Source organism: Silene latifolia, chromosome X (genome assembly GCF_048544455.1).
Source record: "Silene latifolia isolate original U9 population chromosome X, ASM4854445v1, whole genome shotgun sequence".
NCBI classification, from domain to species: Eukaryota; Viridiplantae; Streptophyta; class Magnoliopsida; order Caryophyllales; family Caryophyllaceae; genus Silene; species Silene latifolia.
Genome location: NC_133537.1, coordinates 28,425,851 through 28,452,423, shown reverse-complemented (window position 1 = coordinate 28,452,423; position 26,573 = coordinate 28,425,851). Strand labels below are relative to the sequence as shown.

The 26,573-nt window shown below is 38.3% G+C and overlaps 1 long non-coding RNA gene across 1 annotated transcript; it reads left to right on the top strand.

Moving 5' to 3' along the window:
• The first annotated feature begins 497 nt into the window (after positions 1–497).
• LOC141621315 (uncharacterized) lies at positions 498–2,317 on the top strand. The gene is made up of 2 exons (XR_012532216.1): positions 498–608; positions 2,040–2,317. It is a non-coding gene; the product is annotated as an uncharacterized LOC141621315 (long non-coding RNA).
• The last annotated feature ends 24,256 nt before the right edge of the window (positions 2,318–26,573 follow it).

Below are 26,573 nucleotides of genomic sequence, written 5' to 3'. Positions count from 1 at the left end.
TAAGTGGTATATTTGAGACGGTGTATACTGACATGTAGAGATCGTTTTGGGATGCTATTTGGGATCTTGTTTAGTTGTGGTATTGTGCGAAAATTAGAATCATTTTTTGAGTCCGCTTTGCGGTACTTTGGGACATTTTTTGGGACCCCTTTTGACTCGGTTTAGGACTGGTTTAGGATTGATTGAACTCTGTTTTGGTACCGTTTTGTGCGACCTTGATTGTTTTGGGACGATCGAAATGGAGGTGTGGGGGCTGTATTGGCCTCGGTTTTGGGAGCCGTGACAGGCTGGTTTGGGCTCAGTTTTGGGACGGATAAAATGGTGCTTTATGGGACTGTTTCTAGGGCGTAAAAGTTGTGAAAATTTTCTTGGTATGCCTGTCAGAAGGGAGGGTCATAGTGGTTTATGAACATAAGACAGTAGCTAATGAATATGATTTACATGTTTTGATTTAAATTAATTTCCGTCTCATATTTTATATAAAGATAATTCGTTAATATCGTCCTATCACATAATTTTTAGGTGGCTCATATGTGGTTAAAGATGAAGAGTAATTTTGGGTTTTAGAAGCTTTCTCAAGTTATTACTTGTCTCTTTGCTAGCGTAAGGTAACTATTCCGAGTTACTCGACGAATAAATGTCACATTCTTTGTTTTCTTGTATGATTTTGTGAATGTTATTTGAGTAGTTTATTTCACATGAAAATATGAGTCAAATTCATGCCTTTTGTAAGTACAAGTTCACATATTAATATGGAAATGAATTTTATAGCAATAATTGCCATGTTTTGATAATTGTGCCGAAAACTGAGCCTTAGTCCCTTTGACTGATGCGATGTCAGACAATTGAGTGATTGGTCAGCCGCAATTTAACCCGTACCTGTCGCAGGGCTGGGGTTGCGGGTAAAAATTCGGTTGGATGAAATTTTGAATGAATTAGATAGTCGGCCTTTTTCTTGTTTTAGGCCATTCATTATATTTTTTATCTCACATGTGTAATTAGTTGATTTAAGTAGCTTTTTATATTGTAAAAACGGCCCTAGTTTCCCCGAAGCCTTTAATTTGGTTAATATTGTTAGAATTGGAAATTTGTATTGAGGATTCTTTGGATTGAATCTTTGTATATAGCCTTTCACATGATAGAATATTAGATTTTATGTTGATAAGTAGGACTTTTTGCCCTCTTAAGGTTAAGTGGGCGTCTTACTTGACTTGTGTGGTGAGTCATGTGTGGTGTGGGCTAAAATATTCAAGCTGGGACTAGCTGGGACTAGGTCCTAGGTGAGTATTTCGGCCTTCATCATAGATAGGTCTTTATAGTCTCCGACGAGTATATGTTCAACGCTTGATAGCCTTTGTGTTCTGACTAGTGGATGTTTATCCAAGTTGGGGCATGACCTCAGGTACTTATTTTGATAGTATGGGGTCAGCTTAAGTACTAGCCAACCCTTCGGTGGTGTCCTTAGGGTACTCACTTCACTTTGTTTTAAAAAAAGTTGTGAGTCTTGGGTGCGGTGGTGTGTATCCGCATGTCTAGGTCTCTTGCATTTTAGGCTAGGGTTGTGTTGTCTCTTGGCCATGTTTTCTTAATAGTAACCGCTGAGCCAAGATACCGGTTCGATTACCTTCCCTACCTCGTGGTATAGACTTGAGTTACAAAGTGACTATTGACCGTACTAAGAACTTATGCCTGTCTTTGATATATTGCCCTTTCTTGTATGGTGATTCTATGAATCATAGAAGGTGAGATGCAAGCCGGCTATGGTTGATAGAGTTTGGATTCCTGGATGTTATGTGATTCACATGATAGTGTAGTATGAGTCGGTCTAGTTTTCACATGCTAGGACTATGTGTTGTTATATTGTTGTTCACATGATAAGCACGATTGTCTAGCATCTATATGCTAAGGCATTGTGTGATTCGTATTCATATTCTTATGTTTACATGTTATATTAATTATGACATTTCGTGGGTCGGGAGAACTCGAGTTACTCCCCACTCGACCGTGGCTTTCGTATTTGTATAAAATGCGAATGACAGGTAGGTGATGCATATATGGGGTACATGGACGAGCTAGCGAGCAAAGTAACCTTGGGACCTAGACTGGTTTTATTTCATTGTGACCCTTAAACCCTTTTTGTGTCACATACATTTTAGGGACATATGTCTCCCTCTTTTTCTTTGGTTTGTATCACTTTATTCTCGCAGCTTTAGTATAGTTATGTAAATTAGTCTGTTAGCATTTGCAGGTGTTGGCATCCTCCTTCTGGAAATGTTTGTGAATGGTTTAGAAAAGTTTTAAAAATGACAGGTTTTAATTAGTTGAACCAATTACAAACATATCCTGACAGTTTTTCTGTAGAATTACGTGTTTACTTTTCCGCAATAAATGAGGGTGTCACAGTTGGTATCAGAGCATATTTGCTCCCGACGCACGTTTGTGCACCCCAATATAAATAACTTGACCTTAAAATAATAAACTTGAGAGATGGGTAAGATGGGTAGATTTAGGACCTTATGTTGTAGTCTCTTTGTGTTTGCTCTTTGTTAGGTACTAACTTTTTTTTGTTGATTGTCATTTAATAATTGTTGCGTTCTTGGATCAATGACCGTGAGCTTATCTATAGCTAATGGAATTATTACCCTTATTATAAACAAAAATTTGAACTAAAGGTTTTGAAAATATTTTAATGTTTTTCACTGGTTTTAACGTCAATTAGTGTTAAAGCTTGTTATTGGAGACGTCTGATAATTAGTTTTATCATTTGTTGGTGTAAAAATGTATTTTTATGTCTTTGAATTGGAATATTGATGTTCTTGGGTGATCGCCAAGAGTATCTCCGTTCCATTGAAAGGACACTTATATTTTACGAAGATCAAGATTTAGTGCCGATTCTTTGAGGATTGAAGATTTGTTCAACCTTTGAAGAATGCTTTTACTTCCTTGAAGATGTTTCTCGTTCTTTTTGTATCTCGCCTTATTCTTAATCTCTTGGTGCTTATCCTCCTTCTAAACTCCCTTCAGTTTTACTTTAAAAGCTACGCTTGTACTCCTAACTTGTCTTTTGTTCCTTGCTTATCCTCCCTTAACGCCATTTGATAGTACTCTTTCTTGTGAGGAATGTTGACCTGGGTTGGAAAATTCGACTTTTGAGGAGATTGTTTGTGTCTGACCCATAACCCTGGCTTTGAGAAGTCGTGATGTTAGAAAGACTTAGGTAAGGTGATGAGACATATTTAGTGATTCTTATACCTAGTTCCTTGACTAAGTAAGTCGAGTTGTGATTGGCTTCCATAATCACTTTGGACATGAGAGTTTGATAATGGGTATGACCATATGAGAAAAGCTAATGTGGGATTATTAGTTGGCTCTTGAGAGTTCTTGAGTTGATAGAGATTTAGTATTGAGAAGAATTTGTTAACCCTATAGTTGTATAGACCTTGAGGTCGCATTGAGTACTTGAGATGATGGGATGATGTCGTAGCTGAGTGTAGCTGAGTGTAGTTCCGCTTTTGGGAATCCTTGATAAGTAAAAGGATAGAGAAACTTGAGATCCTATTGATTTTTCAGATTTTGGGGTTGGTATGTTACTACCTTGTTTTTAAATGAGAACCTTGTGGAATATTTCAGGAACCTTCTCTTGGAATTTAGAGCTTGGTATTGGGATTCTTGATTGAAGGTTTACCTTTTTGAGAAACCCATAGTTGACACTAGTTGGATACGAATATATCTTTGTTGGAAGCTTTGACCTTAGGCTTGTGAAAGTTGTTTCTGGATGTTTGAGGATTTGGAGCGATGAGATCACACTTATAGTGGAGTACCTTGTTTCGGGGAATAGATTAGGATGAGGTAACATAAGCGATTGAGGAAACCCTTGGGAGTAATGGGGTTATGAGTTTTGTTGTTAGGAAGTTTGCGGAACCGTTTTGAGTGATGTTGTTGTTTGAGATAAGAGTGTCTGGCGTTTCCTTGTTGTCTAAATTCCCTTTCTCCTCGATCATAAGCGTTACCGTTCATACCTCCTTTCCTCGCTTCATCTTGCTCCTCCTTTAAGTTTGACACTCGTATCTTGTGAAACTCTATCTTTAACATCCTTGTAATTTTGACTTCAATTTTTACCCTATGAAAGTTTTTATAGCTCTCTTGTGGTTAAGTTTGAGCTCTCTTAACATACTTTGTTTTTTTATGCTATCTAAGTTACTTTCCTTTTTGTACAACTTCTAAACTTTCAAGTTACCAGTTTCGATTCATTCTTAAAAGTTTATGTCACTTCTGCAAACCTAACCTATTTTTAAAGATTTGAAAATGAAAAATTGATTTAATTCCATATTTGTTCCTTGAGTATAGACTTCTTTATCATGATTTTAATCGCTAAACCCGAGATTTCTTTAAATTTTATCCTATTTCTGTTAACCTTGATCTATTTATGACTTCTTTGTCAAAGTCTAATATTATATTTCCGGAATTTAACTCCCCTTTTAGTTTAAAGGTGAAACCTTTATTTCTATTTTGGCTTTTTGCAAAAGAAAATTTGAGTAGATTACCTTTCTCTTATTTTGATTTTAACGTTGATCGGATGTTAGAACTAGTTATTGGAAACGTTTGATAACTTGTTCTACGCTTGTCGGCGAATAGTTTTTGTTTTAAATTTGTCTCTGACTTGGAAAGTTAGCGTTCTTGTGTGCACGACAAGAGCATTTCCGTTCCATGAATGAGACTTATATTTTTGAAAACTCTTCATTAATGTTTGTAAAGGTATTTTGATTTTTGATTTATACAAATGATTTGCCTTTTGACCTTATCTTTGATTTGGAATGTGATGTTCTTGAATACGTAACGAGAACACTTCCGTTCCTCTGATGAGAACCTGGTTATGTCGGAAAATTTTATTTGAAACTTTTGAAAGAATTTTAATTCTTACGATAAGTGACATTTTAATGTTTTAGGTTACCAATTTCAAAAGTCCAGTTTTACCTTTATAACCTCTTATTTCTACCTTCAAGTTTCGAGGACGAAACTTTTTAAAAGATGGGGTGATTGTAACACCCCGTATTTTATTAAGTTGGATAAAATTCTTTTAATTGCTATTTTGAATTTAATTACATCATTTAACGATTTATATATATATGCTTAGCTAATTAATTAATTTCATCATAATTCGATACGTTAATTTTAATAATCATTAATAAGTTTATTTAAAGTTAGTTCGAATTTATTGAAGTTAGTTCGGGTTTTAATTTCATCATAATTCGATACGTTAATTTTAATAATCATTAATAAGTTTATTTAAAGTTAGTTCAAATTTATTGAAGTTAGTTCGGGTTTATTTATTTAATAATTCCCGTTTCTTTACGAGTCCTTATGAAAGTTGTTTTAAGTAAACCCGAGATGGATTTTGGGAACAAAACCGTCCAATTAGCTATTTTGAACTTATTTCACTAAATTAGCAATTTTTATTAATATCCGTTAGTTTCGTAAAAATCGCTAATAATTCCGATTCAAGCGGATATCGTATTATTTCCGTTAACTAGCTGAGTTTATTTTATTTTCACTCATTAAATTTATTTATTATTGATTCCGTTTTATTACTGAAACTTTTACTTAAATCGGTTAAATTTAACTCGAAACGGTTTTAATAACGATCGAAGTTTCTTAACGACGAAGAAACGTACGTATAATTAATAGCAGGCTAGCAGGCTGCTGTCTCATTTATAAACAACGCACGTCTTCTTCTTTTCTTCTACTTCCTTCTTTGTTCTTCTTTTTCACGTTTCATTTTTTTTTCTGTCAATCGCAAAATCGATTTTCGGTCGTCCGTTTCTCATCCGTTTTCGACGATTTTCGTTCCATAGCATTCCTCTCGTCGTTTCCGTCAATCCGTTGTAAGTAAAATTCATTTTCGTTATGTATTTTTACAAACCCAATTTATATTTTTAGCTTTGTTTATTATAAGACGGTTGTATGTACTAAAATAGACGGTCTGGTAGAATATTTGTTAGTCATAAATGATTAGTTCAATCGGAAAAAGGTAATAATGATAGGTTACTCAGTATTACTTGTTAAATATGTGTATTTTGAAAGCTGGTTAGTCTGTTTTATAGTTGAGACGGTGTATAATTATATATAGGGATCATTATGGATGTTAATTAGTCAGTTGTATAGTTGAGACGGTGTATACTGATATGTGGAGATGATTGAGACGGTGTATACTGACCTCTAGGGATCATTTGGGATGCTAGCTAGTAAGTGGTATATTTGAGACGGTGTATACTGACATGTAGAGATCGTTTTGGGATGCTATTTGGGATCTTGTTTAGTTGTGGTATTGTGCGATAAATTAGGATCATTTTTGAGTCCGCTTTGCAGTACTTTGGGACATTTTTGGGACCTGTTTTTGACTCGGTTTAGGACTGGTTTAGGATTGATTGAACTCTTTTTTGGTACCGCCAGGCAGCCTTGATTGTTTTGGGACGATCGAAATGGAGGCCGTGTGGGCTGTATTGGCCTCGGTTTTGGGAGCCGTGACAGGCTGGTTTGGGCTCAGTTTTGGGACGGATAAAATGGTGCTTTATGGGACTGTTTCTAGGGCGTAAAAGTTGTGAAAATTTTCTTGGTATGCCTGTCGGAAGGGAGGGTCATAATGGTTTATGAACATAAGACAATAGCTAATGAATATGATTTACATGTTTTGATTTAAATTAATTTCCGTCTCATATTTTATATAAAGATAATTCGTTAATATCGTCCTATCACATAATTTTTAGGTGGCTCATATGTGGTTAAAGATGAAGAGTAATTTTGGGTTTTAGAAGCTTTCTCAAGTTATTACTTGTCTCTTTGCTAGCGTAAGGTAACTATTCCGAGTTACTCGACGAATAAATGTCACATTCTTTGTTTTCTTGTATGATTTTGTGAATGTTATTTGAGTAGTTTATTTCACATGAAAATATGAGTCAAATTCATGCCTTTTGTAAGTACAAGTTCACATATTAATATGGAAATGAATTTTATAGCAATAATTGCCATGTTTTGATAATTGTGCCAAAATCGAGCCTTAGTCCCTTTGACGATGCGATGTCGATCAATTGAGTGATTGGTCACCGCAATTTAACCCGCACTGTCGTAGGTGGGGTTGCGGGTAAAAATTCGGTTGGATGAAATTTTGAATGAATTAGATAGTCGGCCTTTTTCTTGTTTTAGGCCATTCATTATATTTTTTATCTCACATGTGTAATTAGTTGATTTAAGTAGCTTTTTATATTGTAAAACGGCCCTAGTTTCCCCTAAAGCCTTTAATTTGGTTAATATTGTTAGAATTGGAAATTTGTATTGAGGATTCTTGGATTGAATGCTGTATATAGCCTTTCACATGATAGAATATTAGATTTTATGTTGATAAGTAGGACTTTTTGCCCTCTTAAGGTTAAGTGGGCGTCTTACTTGACTTGTGTGGTGAGTCATGTGTGGTGTGGGCTAAAATATTCAAGCTGGGACTAGCTGGGACTAGGTCCTAGGTGAGTATTTCGGCCTTCATCATAGATAGGTCTTTATAGTCTCTGACGAGTATATGTTCACTGCTTGATAGCCTTTGTGTTCCTGACTAGTGGATGTTTATCCAAGTTGGGGCATGACCTCAGGTACTTATTTTGATAGTATGGGGTCAGCTTAAGTACTAGCCAACCCTTCGGTGGTGTCCTTAGGGTACTCACTTCACTTTGTTTTAAAAAAAGTTGTGAGTCTTGGGTGCGGTGGTGTGTATCCGCATGTCTAGGTCTGCGCAGATTTTAGGCTAGGGTTGTGTTGTCTCTTGGCCATGTTTTCTTAATAGTAACCGCTGAGCCAAGATACCGGTTCGATTACCTTCCCTACCTCGTGGTATAGACTTGAGTTACAAAGTGACTATTGACCGTACTAAGAACTTATGCCTGTCTTTGATATATTGCCCTTTCTTGTATGGTGATTCTATGAATCATAGAAGGTGAGATGCAAGCCGGCTATGGTTGATAGAGTTTGGATTCCTGGATGTTATGTGATTCACATGATAGTGTAGTATGAGTCGGTCTAGTTTTCACATGCTAGGACTATGTGTTGTTATATTGTTGTTCACATGATAAGCACGATTGTCTAGCATCTATATGCTAAGGCATTGTGTGATTCGTATTCATATTCTTATGTTTACATGTTATATTAATTATGACATTTCGTGGTCGGGAGAACTCGGAGTTACTCCCCACGATATGGCTTTCGTATTTGTATAAAATGCGAATGACAGGTAGGTGATGCATATATGGGGTACATGGACGAGCTAGCGAGCAAAGTAACCTTGGGACCTAGACTGGTTTTATTTCATTGTGACCCTTAAACCCTTTTTGTGTCACATACATTTTAGGGACATATGTCTCCCTCTTTTTCTTTGGTTTGTATCACTTTATTCTCGCACTTTAGTATAGTTATGTAAATTAGTCTCATTAGCATTTGCAGTGTTGGCATCCTCCTTCCTGAAATGTTTGTGAATGGTTTAGAAAAGTTTTAAAAATGACAGGTTTTAATTAGTTGAACCAATTACAAACATATCCTGACAGTTTTTCTGTAGAATTACGTGTTTACTTTTCCGCAATAAATGAGGGTGTCACAGCGGGTATAAAAATTTTACCCGCCATGGGTAATGGGGCGGGGATGGATTATGCATCTTACCCGCCTCAAACCCGCCTACCCGTCAATTGCTAAAAAAATTAGTGCGATTATGACAATTTATTAAATCTTATTTAGTAAAATTAACATATAATTTAAATAATAGTTTTTTTATAAAGTTTTTTTACTAACTTCTTTGGTGAAAAACTAAACTTATAAAGATAAATTCAAAAAAATGGAAATATATAATGATTAAATCAACATTTGTGACAAAATTTATAGAGTAAAATTATGGTTTAGCGGGTTGTTGCATAAGCGAGGCGGGTACGGTTTTATATTTTCAACTGTAGGGGCGGGGATGGTTTTGGAAACTTGTACCCACCACGGGTGGTGGGGCGGGGACGGTGTGAGTTTTTCTTGGTGGGTACGGGTACGAGGGAGCCTATATCCACCATCGCCCCACCCCAATGACATTCCTATGTACAGCTGCGGTCTCCACTACCGGTGTGGATTACCTGTTGCGATGGGTAACCTGGCAGGGCTACACATTTGATTGTGTAGTCAGTTATTGGTAACTGTTGGAATTAGAGTATTTGGTTGATTGTGTTGTTTATCATTGTTTTCACTGCGTATACTTGATTTGGTTATACAGTTGACTGGCCCCATTTTATGTTTTCGAAACTGTGGTGATCCATTCACAGATGATGAGCAGTTGACTTTGCAGGTGATGGTTGTTAAGATAGCTCGCGGGATATGGATGGGCGAAGTCATCACTTGTCACGTCATTAGCTGTAGCCGAGTTTAGTTTTATGACTTTTGGTTTTGGTTTTACCGTTTGGATTTTTTGACTTTTAACCTTTTCATTAAGTTTTTTTAATAACAGTTGTTTCATTATGGTTTCTATTATGCGTACTACCTCAGGTAACCGAGATGGTAGCACCCTTATATGCTAAGGTGCTCCTTGGTAAGGCACTCTGGTATATTTGGGGGGGGGGGGTTGATATCAATTACAACACTTTTACACTCTTTAAATGCCATGAAGTTATCTACCCCTCTTCGAAGTTCTTTTCCAAGATAGGCAGAGAACTCAATGACATACTGAGGCACGCAATTCACTGAATGACAATTACAACAATGCATAGCAAGGGGAAATTTCAATCACACTTAAGCCATCAACTTGTATTGACACAACGATGATTAGTATATGAACGCAATCTATATTAATGTCAGGGCGAGATAAGTCCATTTCTACTTATGTTTATGAAAAGATTTATGATACAAAGAATCATTACAAGCAACATGCTAGACATCACGTAACTAGCTACGCTGCATGGTCGTAACTCAACGCCCCATTATCCAAATCTCATGACCATGTCTATAATATATATAAATAACCAATTCTAGCACCCATTCAAGAGATCACATCATTCAAAGATAGAGTCATGAAAATTAAAATATGACACATTTCTCAGAGTACTCGGTCGAGTATTTGGCACTCGACCGAGTTAACGGTACTTAGTCGAGTATTACGGGTACTCGATCGAATATCCTCTGATCAGACTACGATTTCCCAAAATTTACCAATCTCCAAAATGGATTACCTGCGAATACCAAGTCTCATGACATCAAATACCACCACAAGTTCGTACACTAACCGAATAACGTTCTAGGAAATTCCAACGCAAAATAAATCCCGATCTTATGGCAAAGTTACAAACGCAACAAATAGGATTTTAAGTACCAAATACATAAACCAAATCCATACGAAGTTCCACAGCAACATAAGTGAGATGAAGCACCCACTCAAGGCTCGACACTTATGTCATCATCCATGGACTCTCTCATCCATTGTGCCTGACGTCCCGACTCCACCATCACGTACCCTGCTCAGTAGCTGTACCACCACCCATCCATCTCCCCTCTAATTCCAGTTGGCTCCCATAATTAGCATCCCAAGGCCCTGTGAGACACCAGTACTCGTAGCTAGTTGGGGCTCTCCATGTGGCTCTATCCACTCCATAGCTATGGAAAACTCAACTATCATCTCCTACTCCTCTCCACCACACTGGCTGAGCAAGGTTAGTTCCCACGTTCTGGTGGTGCACCATCTCATGCATGTTTCTCAAGACCAAAGTGTTCGACAACCTCTCCGTGAGCTCACTCACCTGTATCCTACGGTCACGGACGGTCGGGTAGGACGGGTACTGATACTGGTCATATGTCTAGGGAATAAAAGGAGTCTCAGCCTCTACCTCCCTAGTCTCTCTCACTTCCCTTATCTCGCGCGGAGGCCGGGCCACTCTCTTCCTACGAGGAGCCAACACCGGCTCAGGCATCTCCTCCAGAAGCTCCTCCGGGATAAGGTAGGTCTAGGATGGAAGGTTGGCATTATCACTCTCCGGGTCGGCCTCCCTCAAATGGTAAGTCATAGGATGGTTATCCGCATCGGGTAACTTCTTCCACTTAGATCCTCTCACCCTCTAAGGTAAATTCCCATCATCTAATTCTCTTAACCACTTAGTGTGTAACAAATAACCCTTGTCTATGGTAGGCACCTTCTCAAACAAAGCTGGAAAGTTAGGAGAGGCCTCAAATGTGGTCAGGTGTTGGGCAAAACGGGTCACTATGGCACCGCAACTAAGGTGACAGGTATTAGACTGAGCCATGAGGGCTAGACTGGCACACACTATCGCGGGGGCACTGTAGTAAAAGGGCTTCCCCCGAGTGGGGTTAAGATAAGACATAAAGAGCATCACTTCATGTGAGTTCAGCTTACTCACATCACTCCTCTCATACAATAGACATGTCATCATCTGCTAAAAGATACGGAGAGACACATGTTATACATCGTTAATTACCATGGCACTCAAACTAAGTGCAGGTCGACCTGTAGTCAAGGGAAGGTAGCAAGGAGCCCCACTCTCGGTCGCCACATCTCTCAAATACCCCTCATTATCCTTTTCCAACCTCAAGTGATGAGCAAACTGGTTAAGTGTCAAATCAAAACTAGTGTTCATCAGACATAAGCTTACGGAACCAATACAACCCATTCAAACCCAAAATCTCAAACATGTGCCAAACATCCACCTCAATAGCTAAATCCTCCAATATACCTGTGTTCACACATCGGGTAGGTTTCATCGTATGATTCACCAAGGCAACAAAAGCTTCACGTTGGTCAAAATCAGCAAATATTACCGTAGGATACTTATCCGCCGGAGGAACCATTGGTCCTTGGCTCCCCTGGCCTTACTCAGCCGCAGCTGCTGCTCAGGTCCTGTTGTTAGGTGGCCTCTGAGTTCTCGGCATACTGCAACAACATGGTTTCAAAAAGAGTTATGACTTTCAAGAAGACTGAAAAGGGATTTTTCAATCAAAATAGTCAAAAATAAACACTAGGGAAGATAGTACTAACATCCATTAGCCTTTTATAGTCTTTAAAGATAAATTGGGATGACAAAAATCAAAACTTCGGTGTAAACCCTAAAGCTTTTGGGGGAGTTATATTACAATTTAGGCTTTGAAATCATCTTTCTAGCATCAATAACAGATTTAAAACAAGCTTTATCAAATCGTAACACCTACATCATGATTCTAGACATAAAAATAAAAATTTCAGTTTTCTTAACAATACTTTTTCACCCAAAACGTATTAAAGAAAGTTGAAATACAATCACCTTGGAGTTTGAATGAAGATTTATTGTAAGGATGAATAAATGGGTCAATTGAAGGAGTAATTAGCGCAAGTTTCACCAAGATTTTGCCAAGTGAGGCTTTTGGAGAGAGTTTGAGTACAATTAGAACAAGATTGTGTCAAAAATAATAAGAAAAATGAGGTTTATAAAGTTTCGAAATCACTCGATAAAACTGGGTAATTTAGGGCACTCGGTCGAGTACTCGGGTTCACTGTACTTGATCAAGTGTCTCAGTTGCTCAGTCGAGTATCAATTTGGCAGATTCATGCTTGCTTCTGCCTAACACGAACTCGACCGAGTAACCTTTGCACTCGGTAGAGTACGACCTACTCAGTCGAGTATGCATGTGTACTCGATCGAGTTCCGAAAAGATCAACAAATATCACTTATTTATATCATCGTCTTTTCTGCAACACAAGAAATGTTTTTCGGAGCCTAAGACACACTTAGAACTCGTCAAGGATCAGTTTCTATTTCTACTACAGACTATCCATTGAACAACCACGCACATCTATACCCAAATTACTAAACGCAATGCAACCCAACTCAAACATGTTACGATCTCGTATGCACCCACCATGTAATTCATCTTAATGCATATACTCACACCTTTGCAGCAACGGTGCTCGGAATTCATACTTACATGTTACATATACACACACACACACAACTTACTATAGTCATACATCGTCCAGACATTGCCAAATGGTCATGTACACAGTCCAACTTCAACAGCCGTGAACACATTCATACACCCATCCCCCTACTTTTCACCTATCCATGTTCATTCAAAACTATGTACCAAGCCACGCACAAAACGAATAGTTAAGCTACACATCACGCATGCCAAATACTCACATCGTTTCACAACCAATCTACGCATATGACTACCACATAAAGACTACATCCATAGCACATAAGCACACACATGATTCCCGACTCTTTTACCCACCGCGAAGTTTCTGGTTAAGCATGTTAGAGCCGGGATTTTGGAATGAGGGCGCCTTCTCACCCAAAACAAATAGGAGAGGGCTCCCAACATATATACACCAGGTTCATTTTAATTGACACCCTACATTCATTAGATTCATTGGTTCCAGGTTCCAAAATTGTCACTCTGATAACACACTGTAACACCCCCACTTATCGGAGTCTTAAAAAGACCTTCCCAAGTAAATAAGGGCGTTACCATCTCGGTTGCCCGAGGTAAAGTATATCAAATTGGTAATTAAAGAACAATTAAAGCTTTATTAAAATTAAACTCGTTAAACCGTTATAAGGCCAAAACATAACTAACTACTACAACGGAAGGTACAAAAGAACTAAAGTGAACTATCTGAACTAGGTGATTACAACAGCGACTCGGTCCCTATATGAACACCAGCTAAGCTTCAAGCTATCAACACACCTGATAAGACTATGGTAACACCCCCATATACCAAAGTGCCTTACCAAGGACCACCCTAGCTGTAATACACCGTATTTTAGAGGATGGTCAAAGGTATGGTCAACATCATTTTATTAAAATGTGATTTATGAAAATGGATATTTTATATTAATTATTGAGACGTGTAATTATGAGACGGGAAATAATAATTAAATAATACATAATAATATATGATGGTAGATGTATACGTATAACGCATACTAGTATAAGTATACATGGTAACGGTATTATACAACTAATAAGGTAATACATATTTTATATAGTATTTATACGGTATTTATATAATATTATACTATATAATATGACATAATAAGATTAGGAAAGAGCCTAGAAGGTTCTTCCACCTACCTTTTACTAATATAAATATGACCCTCTAGCTATTCTTTGGTTCACTTGTATTTACATAAATCACAATTAAAAGTGAGAGAGATAAGTAAGAAGGAAAAAGGGAGCTCTATATCTATCTTACAGCCGTCTTAAGGTAACCGTCTCATAAACTCTTTCTTATAATTGAATTGATAAAATAATATGTTGACTCGACTCAAGACCCGACCTTGACCTTTGACCCGACCTAGACTGACCTCGACCCGTTGACCTTGACCACGTTGACCTGCATTGACCCAAATTAGATTAAGGTTTCATAAATCATAATGCATTGTTGTTGTTTATACATGGACCGAATAAGAGACCCAACCCGAACCCTTGACTGTCTCAACCCAACCAGGTTCTGGGCAGGTTTTGGGTGGACTTTATGGGTCAGGCTGGTGGTGCAAATGGCGGTGGTTAGGTTGGAAGGTGGTTATGGTGGTAGTTTTGAAGGTGGCGTCGTGTTTTTTATTGATTGGTTAACCGAGTTTTTGCACTAGTTGCTGGCCGAATATCTTACTCGACCAACTCAGGGATAGGTGGCAGTTGTCTAGGGCGGTTATGGGTAGGTCCATATTGGTTGTTGTGGTGGCGCGTGGTGGCCAAAGGGCGTGCCTTTTTGGTGATATTGTAGTCGGTTTGCTGTTGTTATTGTTGTCTGGCTGCTGCGGCTGTGTTGCTGCGTTGTGGTTGTCGTGTTGGTGTTGGGACGCGAGGTGATTGAGCATGGTGGCTATGGGGGTAGGTTCTGCGGTTGAGAGAGGTTGTGGTGGTGGCTGGTTGTCGTTGGAGTCTTGGTGAGGGGCTGCTTGTGTCGAGTCAATTTATGGTGATAGGATTGGTGTTGAGGTTGTGTCGAGAAAGAGGGTAGATCAAGGGAGGACGTGGTGGTGCTATGGGCTGGTGTTGGGGGCCAGGCAGGGTAGAGGAGTTGGCTACCACGGCCTGGTTGTGCTGGTGTACTGATGGGTCTGGTATGGTGTCGGGTTTAGGAGGGAAACCAGGTTGAGGAGAGGGGTTAGTGTAATTGTTGAAACCGTTTCAATCGTATAAATGGTATTATTATCATAATTTCACAAGTTCTTATATTTAATTAATTTAGAGTGGATTATAATTGTTATTATTATTATATTTTGGTAAGGTGACGGATTCGCGAAGGATCGCTTTTGATTATTCATAACATTATTTGGCTTAACTTGAAATATTGCTATTTGAGGTAGGATAACTACTCAATCACTTTAATGTTTACTTGAATGATATTATCTGATTGTATTGGCTGAACTATTTGAAATTGTGATGGATTATATATGATTGTTGGTTGGTTATATTGAGATGATTTGATTTATGACTACCTCAACTCGTGACTAAGATGATTTGATTATTGACTACCTCAGCTCGTGACTGAGATGATTATATTGATTATTGGATTCCTCAGGTTCGTGTCTGAGATGGTAAGATTATTGTGTTACTCAATTGTTTGCATTTTCATATGATGAGCACTTACATTGAATACCTCGGAACTGGTTCTGCAGGACCAGTTTCTGGGATGATGACACTACCTCAACTTCAGTTGGAATGATAACACTACCCCGGCCAGGGATTGGCGGGATGAACGGGAGCGTCGGAGGATTGATCATGAGCATGCATTGCACTTACATTTAATATTGTTCTTGTATTCATTTATTGTTATTGTTTGGCTATTCCTACTCAACCGTTGGGTTGATGTGTATTCGGTAAACACCTGTGACGAACCAAATATTGGGGAGCTGTTTGATTGGCAGGTTACAGATTGGGACGAGTGGACTGACGAGATAAAGATAGAGACTTTCACGACTTTTACAGGAAATGTAATAAAGACATAGTTACACGTATTTTCGCTGCGAGTTTTGTAATTTAATTTAAGACCGTATTTTATTTAAGTTGTAATAAGACAATTTAAGTAATTTAATTAAAAAAGTACTTTGGATTGCTATACTTTATAACTACTGCCTAAGGAAGCTGAGATGGTAACACACCTATTTAATTATGAATGTCTAGTAAAGGCTCTTGATTAAATGGAGGTGTTACAAAGTGGTATCAGAGCAAACGATCCTCAGGCCTAAACCAATGAACCCAATGAACTTAGGATGCGTCTAAATAAACTGAACCCAGGGTAGGAACTGTTAGGAGCCTTCAGTGCGGTTAAGTAGACGTCCTTAATTTGTACTCCTTGGCCCTCTAAGTTTTGAACCGGCCACCTCGAGTTAGGATAAGAGAGTGGATAGTTAGTATTGAGTTTATTTATGAGCCAGTTTGATATTATTTACTAACTTCGCTGCAGGGTGAAAGATATTGCAAGGTAAGTAAAATGGATGAGATGTAAAATGGTTGATAATTGTATGCATATTACCTTATGAGATATTTGTTAACATATGTGTTCGAGTAAGTATCCTTAACAATAGTGCGATCAGATAATTAAATCTCATAATAAGAATTTGTAAGGGATGATTCAATTATATAGTCAACTGATCAACATTAATCGGTAATATTAGCTAACTAGAGTTTGACATTACTGTCGTTTGACGGTGGTGATCAGTTTATCCCTTAAGGTCACACCTAAAGGATGAAACCCAAATAGATAATTAATTAATTGTATTTGATACAGATTCATAAATCCCTTATTTATGTGAGTTGGATTGTATATCTTATTGTAATATGACTAAATAAGATTTAATTTAGTAATTAAATGTTAAGTTACTAAATTAGTTGAGGTTTTATATAATAAGTTATTTATATTTACAAGGAGTTGTAAATTTAACTAACTAGTAATTATGGGACCCGTTTTATATTGATATAATGCCATGGGTGATTTGACAGTGCAGCTTGAGTTTTATGATGACATTCGAGGTAAGCAGGCGTTGGATACTAAGATAGTGGAGTGGAGAGCTGGAGTAGAGAAAGGGACAGTGTCCCGATTTTCTATTCATACAGACGGTAGTTTGAGGTTTGATTGTAGGTGGTGTGTTCCTAATGATGAGGAGTTGAAAAAGACTATCATGACAGAAGCACATTGCACATCATATTCAGTTCATCCAGGTGGAGATAAGTTGTATAAGGATTTAAAGAATACGTTTTGGTGGCCTGGAATGAAGAAAGAGACAGCTGAGTTTGTGGCCCGTTGTTTGATATGCCAGAGAGTTAAGGGGGAACAACGACAACCACAAGGTAAGATTCAGTCTTTAACGGTACCTGAGTGGAAGTGGGAATCCATTTCCATGGATTTTATCGTGGGTTTGCCAAAGAGTTAACAAGGTAACAACATGATTTGGGTAATAGTGGATCGACTGACCAAGTCAGCTCACTTTGTTCGAAATAAAGATACATGGACTAAAGCACAATTGGCTATGGCCTATCGAAAGAACGTGCTTAAGTTACATGGAGTCCCTAAGGACATAGTGTCTGACAGAGATGCGAGATTTATATCAAGGTTTTGGAAAGAGTTGCAGGAATCGTTGGGAACAACTTTGAAGATGAGTACATTTCATCCCCATGGCAGACGGACAGACTGAGAGAACAATCAAGACTCTTGAGGATATGTTGCGAGCTTGTGTGATGGATTTTGGTGGTAGCTGGGAACAGAGGTTGGACTTGATAGAACTTTCTTACAATAACAGCTATCACACTAGTATTGGTATGGCACCGTTTGAGGCTTTGTATGGGAGGAGATGTAGGAGTCCGATTTGTTGGGACGATAGTCTTTGAAAGGCGATGGTTTTAGGACCAGAGATGGTGCATGAGATGGTGGAATGATTAAGATGATCGGGGAACCGATGAGAGCAAACGGGATAGACAAAAGAGTTATGCAGATCTACATCGCCGGTACATAGAGTTTCAAGTTGGGGACAAGGTTCTTTTGAAAGTGTCTCCTATGCGTGGGGTTATGAGATTTGGAAAGAAAGGCAAGCTAAGTCAGAAGTGTATTGGGCCTTATTAGATCTTAGAGCGAGTTGGGGAAGTTGCATATCGTCTGGCTTTACCAGCTGCGCTAGAGAGAGTGCATAATGTGTTTCATGTATCGCAGCTGCGGAAGTATGTGAGTGACCCGTCACATGTGTTAGAGGCAGAGAACTTAGAGCTAGATGAGTCCTTATCATATCTTGAGGTGCCTAAGCAGATTCTTGACCGAAAGGTTAGGAAGACTAGGAGTGGTGAGACAGTTTTGCTTAAGATCCTTTGGTCTAACCACGAGACTGAGGAAGCTATATGGGAGCCAGAGGAAGCTATGAAAGAGCGTTACCCTTTTCTTTTTGATCAGGTATGTATGGTTACGGGGACGTACCCTTGTTTCTTTTAGGGGGGTAGGAGATGATCGCGAAGAGTTTTTAAGAGTTTTATACCCTTTTTGTATGTCGTGTCGGTATGTTTGTCGGGATGAGTTGGGTTAGTAACATGTTTTATGTTGAGTTTCGTTTTGCTTGTTGAGTCGGAAGTGTTGTGGGAGTACCTTTGTTTAGTTGTGGTTTGAACTTCGGGGACGAAGTTCTTTTTAAGTAGGGAAGACTGTAATACTCCGTATTTATGAGTCTTTGGGTACTCTATCGAGTAGGCCTTACTCTGTCGAGTAAGGGTAAGTTGCGTTTTAAAATAGTTTCTGACCTGTTGGGTACTCGATCGAGTAACTAGGATACTCGATCTAGTAATGGGGGTACTCGATCGAGTACCTTAGATACTCGATCGAGTAGCCGGTTTACGGGGAGTTTTTCTCGGGTTTTGTTAATTATGCGATTAAGATATATAACCTTTTCCGTCATCATTCTAAACACTTTTGCAAAACCTAATTTCTTTGTCAAAAGAGAGAAAGCAAGTACGTTCATCATCTTAATCGCATTGTTAGCAAATCCCGGAGTTTGGAAGGTCGGTTTTCATCGTTTGTTATACCGTTGAGATCCTTGCGTCAAGGGTAAGATCTATGTACCCTTTTTGTTGTCTTTCCTTTAAGTTGGTTAAACCCTAATCTACGGATTTGGGGGTTTTGAGTAGTTTGTGATTTGGTAGCATTTGTATGTTGTATGATAGGAGGAGGTTTCGTAGAAGAAGCTTTTTGATACAAAATTGTAGAGACCGTCGATAGTTGTGCTTTCCGTAGGATTTCCTACTCAGTATTAGTCCCATAATAGGATGATTGTTGATGTGTTGTGGTTGATTGAATAATATAGTAATTGTATTGTGACGGTTTGTTGATTGTGATTGTTTGTCTTTGGTTCTCGAGGCGTGTCCTCGGCTGAGTGGGGCCACTTGCAGGAGTGGCTTCACGCCCTAGTTTCGCCCTTCGTGGAACTCGCCACGGAAGGGGATGTGCACATTAATGGAATGGGTTATCTCTCATTATGAGGAGCGGGGATTTGGTGGGTACGGCTGCGGTCCCCCACTGGCAGGGCTGGTCTAGTGGACAGTCGGTGATTGAGATTGTTGGGATTGGTGTGGTGTTGTGTGTGTGACGGTTAAGCTGTCTGTCTATCTTATTGTTGATATATTGAGTTGTGTGATTAGTACTGACCCCGGTTGTTGTTTTGTAAACCTGCGGTGATCCATTCGGGGATGGTGAGCAATAATGAGCGGTTTGAGTTGAGTCTTTGGGATAGCTGGGATGTGCCACCGTCTGACGATAGAAGTCTTCCGCTGTAGTCTTTTATTTTTATGACATTTCAGTAGACAGTTGGTTTTAAGAACTTGTACCCGTATTTTGGGATTTGGTTTCAGTTGTACTTTTCACTAAAGTTATATCATTTAAGTTGTTTCGTTATTGTCTTATGAATATCATGCCTCGGGTAACCGAGATGGTAATATCTTCATACCTGAGTGGTCCTGGTAAGGCACTTGGAGTATGGGGGTGTTACACTTATCATACATTTCGAGGACAACGTAAGCTAACTGCATATATGATGAGCATAATTGGTACAAGTGTTTCGGCTAAAACACATATCAAGTAGTAACTTAATTTCAGCTAATGCATTTATTATTGTATATACATACCTTTACTCTGTTTATTAGCATGGTGTTCCGTATTTTACTCAGTTCACTGATACGCGGCCTACCGAGAGGCACATACAGTCTTGCAAATTATTCTTATCACCTGAATCGTCGCCTAACGCATTTCCATCGTTTCTTTTGCACTTTTCGACCATATCTAAAGCAGAAATTAATAAACAAATAATAACAATGCATACTTATAATAACAAACAAATCTCTTTAGAGAAGGGTTTATTACTTCTTTAAAGAGGAGAATCCGGATTAATCTGGCCGCGGCAATGGCGATGATGACGATGAGTACGACGGCGATGGGGTAGGCTGGTGGTTGAGGGGAAGCTCAATGTTTGAGGGTATTATGTGGAGGCGGGAGGGAAGCTCAGAGTATATATGTGTGAATAATACAACACTTGCAAGACCTTGTTTATTGAAAAGTAATAAATATTGTATAAGAAAAATCGTTATATTTTGTTTTCAAACAGACAACGGGTATGTTTGAAACAGTAATTGATTAGTACTATCTACAACGGGTTAGAAATAACCGTTGTCTGTAATATTTTCATTTTGTTTAATTTTCCCGCTAAGAAATAAAGCAAGATTTTTATATACCTAACAACGGCCTGAACCGTTATAACTTTACACATCCAGAACAACGGTTTAGGTATAACCGTTTTACTTTATATTTCATTTTGTTTGATTTTACCGCCAAGAAATAAAGCATCATTTTCATATAGATAACAACGGCCTGAATCGTTATAACTGTACACGTCCTGAACAACGGTTTAGGTATAACCGTTTTATTTAATAATTCATTTTGTTTGATACAATTTTTCCCTAACCCGCCCGATGCAATACCAGAAAAAGTTTACAACAGCATTTTGATATATAATAGCAAGGCAATAATTACACATGCCGTAAGATATCTTGATTGGATTGCTGATATTTTCACGACTGCCGGGAACGTTTTTTGGATTTGCTAGTCTCTTCATTAACCCAAATACCTTCATCATGATCATCCTCAGTATATATGTTTGGAATGTGTACGTTTTCAACATCATTACCAAATTGCAATATAGCACTGTGATCAAGTCCTTCAAATTCGACGTCTTCATCATCTGGAATTCGGCGATGGCAAGATAGAACAACTGACCACTTCTTATCCATAGGATCGGTAACATAAAACACTTGTTTTGCTTGTGACGCTAATATAAAAGGATCGTCCTTGTTTCCAACCTTTTCAAAATTTACTAATGTGAATCTTAAATCATCCTTTCTAACATCATTGTTGTTGTCAACCCACTTGCACCAAAATAGAGGTATCTCAAAATCCATGTTGTCTAAAACCAATATCTCTTGAATAACTCCATAATATTGCATTGTACCCAAAATAGGATTTTTATCCTTTGAACTAGCAAAGTATATTGCCTCAGAATCTACGCAAACTCTACTGTTTTGCATTGTGCTCGCCTCATCTCTAATGCGGGTGTAGAAAGTGTACCCATTGATCGCATACCTGCTATAAAAAGTTGCACGAGCATTAGGACCGAAAGCGAGATGTCGTAGGATGGTTGAGAAATCATCAATTGGGTTGTCATCATCGTAAATAGTATCTTTTAACCAGTCACTAAATTGCTTGTAATGTACATTTGCATACCACCTTTCGTTCTTATGAGGGTGTTTTCCCTTAAGGTAACTCTAGTGGTCCATACTGTAAGGCTGGACATGATCATCGTTAAAAAGAACGTATGTATGAGCTCTTTGTCGTATGGGAGATGACATATCCTTGGAAACACGACCCCTTACACCTTTTCCATTCATCCAGTCACTATGACAATTCGTAGGAGCTCCAACTAACTTATCCAAGGAGAGGTATGCGTAACAATACGAAAGAGCTTCATCTCGATAATTGCTCGCTCAGCAATACACCCCTCTGGACGATACCTATTAGATGTGTAATCCTTGTAAACTTTCATCAATCATTCGAATGGGTACTGATATCTCAAATACACTGGCCCGAGATACAAAACCTCCCAGACTAGGTGGACAGTCAAATGAAAAATGATAGTGAAAAATGAGGGAGGAAAATACATTTCAAACTGGCAAAGACTGGTGACGAGGATCTCCTTCAAAGTTTCCGCTTTATCGGGATCAATGACTTTACTGTTGATTGATTTGAAGAAATAACAAAATATAATTATATCATGTCCAACCTTTGGAGGTAGAATGGAACGAACGGCCAGAGCTAGTAGTTGTTGCATCAATGTATGACAGTCATGTGACTTTAAACCAGTAAGTTTTAGGTCCTACAATGAAACAAGGCTTCTAATATTAGATGAATAGCCCTGTGGCACCTTAATACCATGCAAGCATTCGCAAAACTCTTTTATCTCCTTTTTTAAAGAGTATGAGCTGCAGGCGGCAAAAAAGTCCGATTTCCTTTTGTTTTAGCTGCCAGCTCGGGCCTAATACCCATCTCAACCATATCATCCCTAGCTGCCTTGTTGTCTTTTGTCCTACCTAGAACATTCAGCAGAGTATTGATTATATTATCACAAATGTTCTTTTCAATGTGCATAAAATCTAGGCTATGTCTAACCGGGAGGTCACGTCAGTACGGAAGTTTGGTAAAAAATATGGTTTTTTTTATAACCACGAGTAGACAACTTAGGTCCCTTCTTCCAATACGTTATCTCAATATCTTTCACTTTCTCATACACTTCATGACCATTTAAAATCTGAGGACTCCCGCGTTGCTCAGGACACCCATTAAACGTCTTGTGAAGCTTACGATAATGATGATCAGGGCATAACCATCGACGATTTCCCCTATACACATACTTGGGAGAATGCTTCAAATATTCTGATTCAACATCCCCCCTCCCCCAATGGGCAAGCCCCTTTCCCATGTACAGTATGTCCAGCAAGATCGCCGTACGCTGGAAAGTCAGTTATTGTACACAATAACATAGCTCTCAGATTGAAACTTTCCTTCTTATAACCATCAAACACTGGTATCCCTCTTTCCCACAGAATCTTCACATCATCTAGAAGTGGTTCCAAATACACATCTATGTCATTTCCAGGTTGTCGAGGGTCAGAAATCAACAAAGACAACATCAGATACTTCCGTTTCATGCAAACCCTTGGGAGAAAATTATACATGGCAAACACAACTGGCTAAGTACTGTGTTGGGTACTCATGTTTCCATGAGGGTTCATTCCATCTGTGGAGAGCGTTAGACGTAAGTTCCTTGCTTCTTTGGTGAAGTCAGGATATTTAGCGTCAAACCTTTTCCACTGTTGACCATACGCTGGGTGTCTTAACTTTCCATCTTCAATCCTTCCACTATTATGCCAAGTCAACATTCTTGCATCTTCTTCATTCAAATAAATCCTTATGAATCTTGGTATTATTGGAAAATACCACAACACCTTAGCTGGGATCCCTTCCTTAGGCTTATAACGCTATACAGAGCAGCGCGGACAATATGATAATTTCTCATAATCTTTACGGTACAATATGCCGTCATTGGGACAAGCTTGTTTTTTCTCATATTCCATGCCCAATTCTCTAATCATTTTTTTAGCCTCATATGTCCGAATCGGAAAAACATTACCGTCAGGAAGCATGTCATATAGCAAAACTAGAAGATTCGTAAAACTCTTATCACTCCACCCATTTGCCCCCTTCAAGTTATAGAAATTTACCACCGCGGACAATTTGGTACACTTCTTACAATCAGTAAATAAAGGCATTTCAGATTGACTCAACTTCTCAATTAAATCATCAGCATTTATTTCCCCATCACTGGTAGCTTCAAAATCATCGAACATCATCTTCAGCAAACTTCTCACCTAAAACAACTTCAGGTGTAGGTAAACGATTGTTTACACACACATCATATTCCCCATCCCCTATATCTAAACCAACAACTTTTCAGGTGTATGATTATTTACCTCTACATCAGATTCCCTATCCTCTTCCTCTAATTCACCATGAAAAATCCAACGCCTATAATCTCTACTGAAACTATTCTTTTCTAAGTTTATTTTGACATATGGGATAGGCAAAACCCTAATATTATCACATCTATTACAAGGGCAGGGGATTGATGAGTGGAGATGAAAATTTTCACTAACGAAATAGTAAAATTCAGTAATTCCATCATTATATATGGGATCACCAATTTCACCATCAATCATCCAAGTACGACCCATATATAAGCCAGTAGCTATGAAAATGAGATTACCTTTTTTTAGCTATAAAGATTAATGACGGCGACGACGGCAAAGATGACTTGTTCACCATCAGTTATTTTATTATTAATACCTTTGAAATTTCAATTATTTTTAGAGTTGTGTAGATACCTCATTTCTGCACCTCTCGCAAACCACCCGGTGATGATTGGGTCGCATGTTTGGTAAGCGGAACGATTTGTGACAGTTCGTAAGTTTATCGTCAAGTGATAGCTCAAACACTAATGTCTACCTCATAGTTGTCATCTACGCACCGATACGGTCGTTTTGGCAGTTATTAGAGTACATTTGGAGTCCGGGCCTAAAACCGTCTTCATTTTCTGATAACCGTTAAATCCCGAGTCAGAATGTTCTGGAATGTTCCGGATATTTCTACTCCATATTTTATAAATATTTCACAATATTTAATCTTCGGGTAAACAATTTCCCGTATTATTCATACAAAATATTAAGGAAAACCAAATTATCCCGTCCTTCCATAACTTAAACACGGAAATCTTTCTTCCGCAGGAGAAAACCACTTGGGAATAGACACAGCAGGTGCTGCGCCTCTTCCAAGAGACGCAGTGACTACTGCGCCTCTTCCCAGTTCCTTTTCTGCGTATTTTTCATATCTTTTTCATATCTTTCCGAGATTCACTTCCAAAGTCTCTCCGAAAACCCTATTCCTTCACGTGATTAGTATAAATAGGAGCCTTCGCTCCTCATATTTCTTACACGAGTGTCCGCCCTTCTCTTCTCCCTTTGCATTCTAGACCTTTATTCTTACTTTTTGGCGTCTATGTGCTTGAACATTCGACCATGTAAGCTCGGATCCTTCTGAGTACCAGCCTCGTTTGCATGACCGACCAATTTGACCAACTCCACAACTAATCAACTTAATTAATCCAATCGTTTTCCTATTACGAGGGCACTTTCGTCTACATTCGAGTCGAGCATCACTAATCAATAACTTAGTTCATCTCGTTTCGTCAAACATGTAAGTCTGAGGGTGTAAATCTCTCTTTTATTATTGTTCTTTACTTTTTGTATCACTAATGTAAGGTTTATGTCGAAGATACTTGTTAAATCCGATTTCTAAAACCGTGCTTTAAAACCCTCTTTTACGGATTTCCAGAAGATGACCGTCGAGAAAGGACGGAGCAACTGCTGCGCCTCTTCGAAGGAGCGCAGGTCCTGCTGCGCCTCTTCGTGAGGCTGCCGCAGTTCCTGCTTCCTTTCTTCTTCCTTCGTCCTCTGTCAATCCGTCGTTCTTTGTTCGTTTTCATTTGTTTTCTTTAATTCTTTATTATAATAGCATAATAATTCCACCTGTATATTATTATCATTAACACGTTTAATCCATCATTAAAATTTGACTTAAATCCCTTATAATCCAATATTTACGGGTTTTCGTCATTAAACTCAATCCGGGTTTTAGGAATTCGATTCGTTCATATCGGGTTTCTGGAATTCGATCATTGATATATTTTCATCTGTCTATTGTCGTATTCGTCATTAATTTGTCGTTAATTCGTCATGTTTAACCTATTTTGTTCACCCATGTCACTAATCAATCGTTCATTCATGTAAATAATCCTTCTTTAATCCGTCTCATCCATATTTTATTACTTTTATGACCCTCATTCACATGTAAATAACTTGATTATCACTTTCATCCGAGTAAGTATATTAATTAACCATTAAAATCACCAATTTATATTAACGATTTGCAGTTCCGGCTTCACAGCCAGAACTCACCCTTGGAACAAACGCAGCAACTGCTGCGCCTCTTCCAAAGGGCGCAGTCCTACTGCGCCTGTTCCAGGTTGAATTCTGTCTCTGAACCTCCGTTGTTGCTTGACATAGTTTAATTAGTTTACGTATAATTGACTATTAACCTTATTATCCCCTACTGACTTGTTCGTTAATTCTTTCTTTTATTCTTTTTCTCAAATTATCCGTTTTAAAGGTATTTTCGACATAAATCGCTAAACCCGGTGTAATTATTGTAATTTTCATTATTGTAATTTAATTTATTGTATTTATCATATTTCGTGTATCAATTGTATGCCTTCACATGTAATTGAGCATTAAATCCTACTTCGACATTAATTGTATGATTAAATTACGTGTTAACCGACTTAGTCTAATCTTCACATGCTAGGATTAAAACTTGGATGTTGCATTGC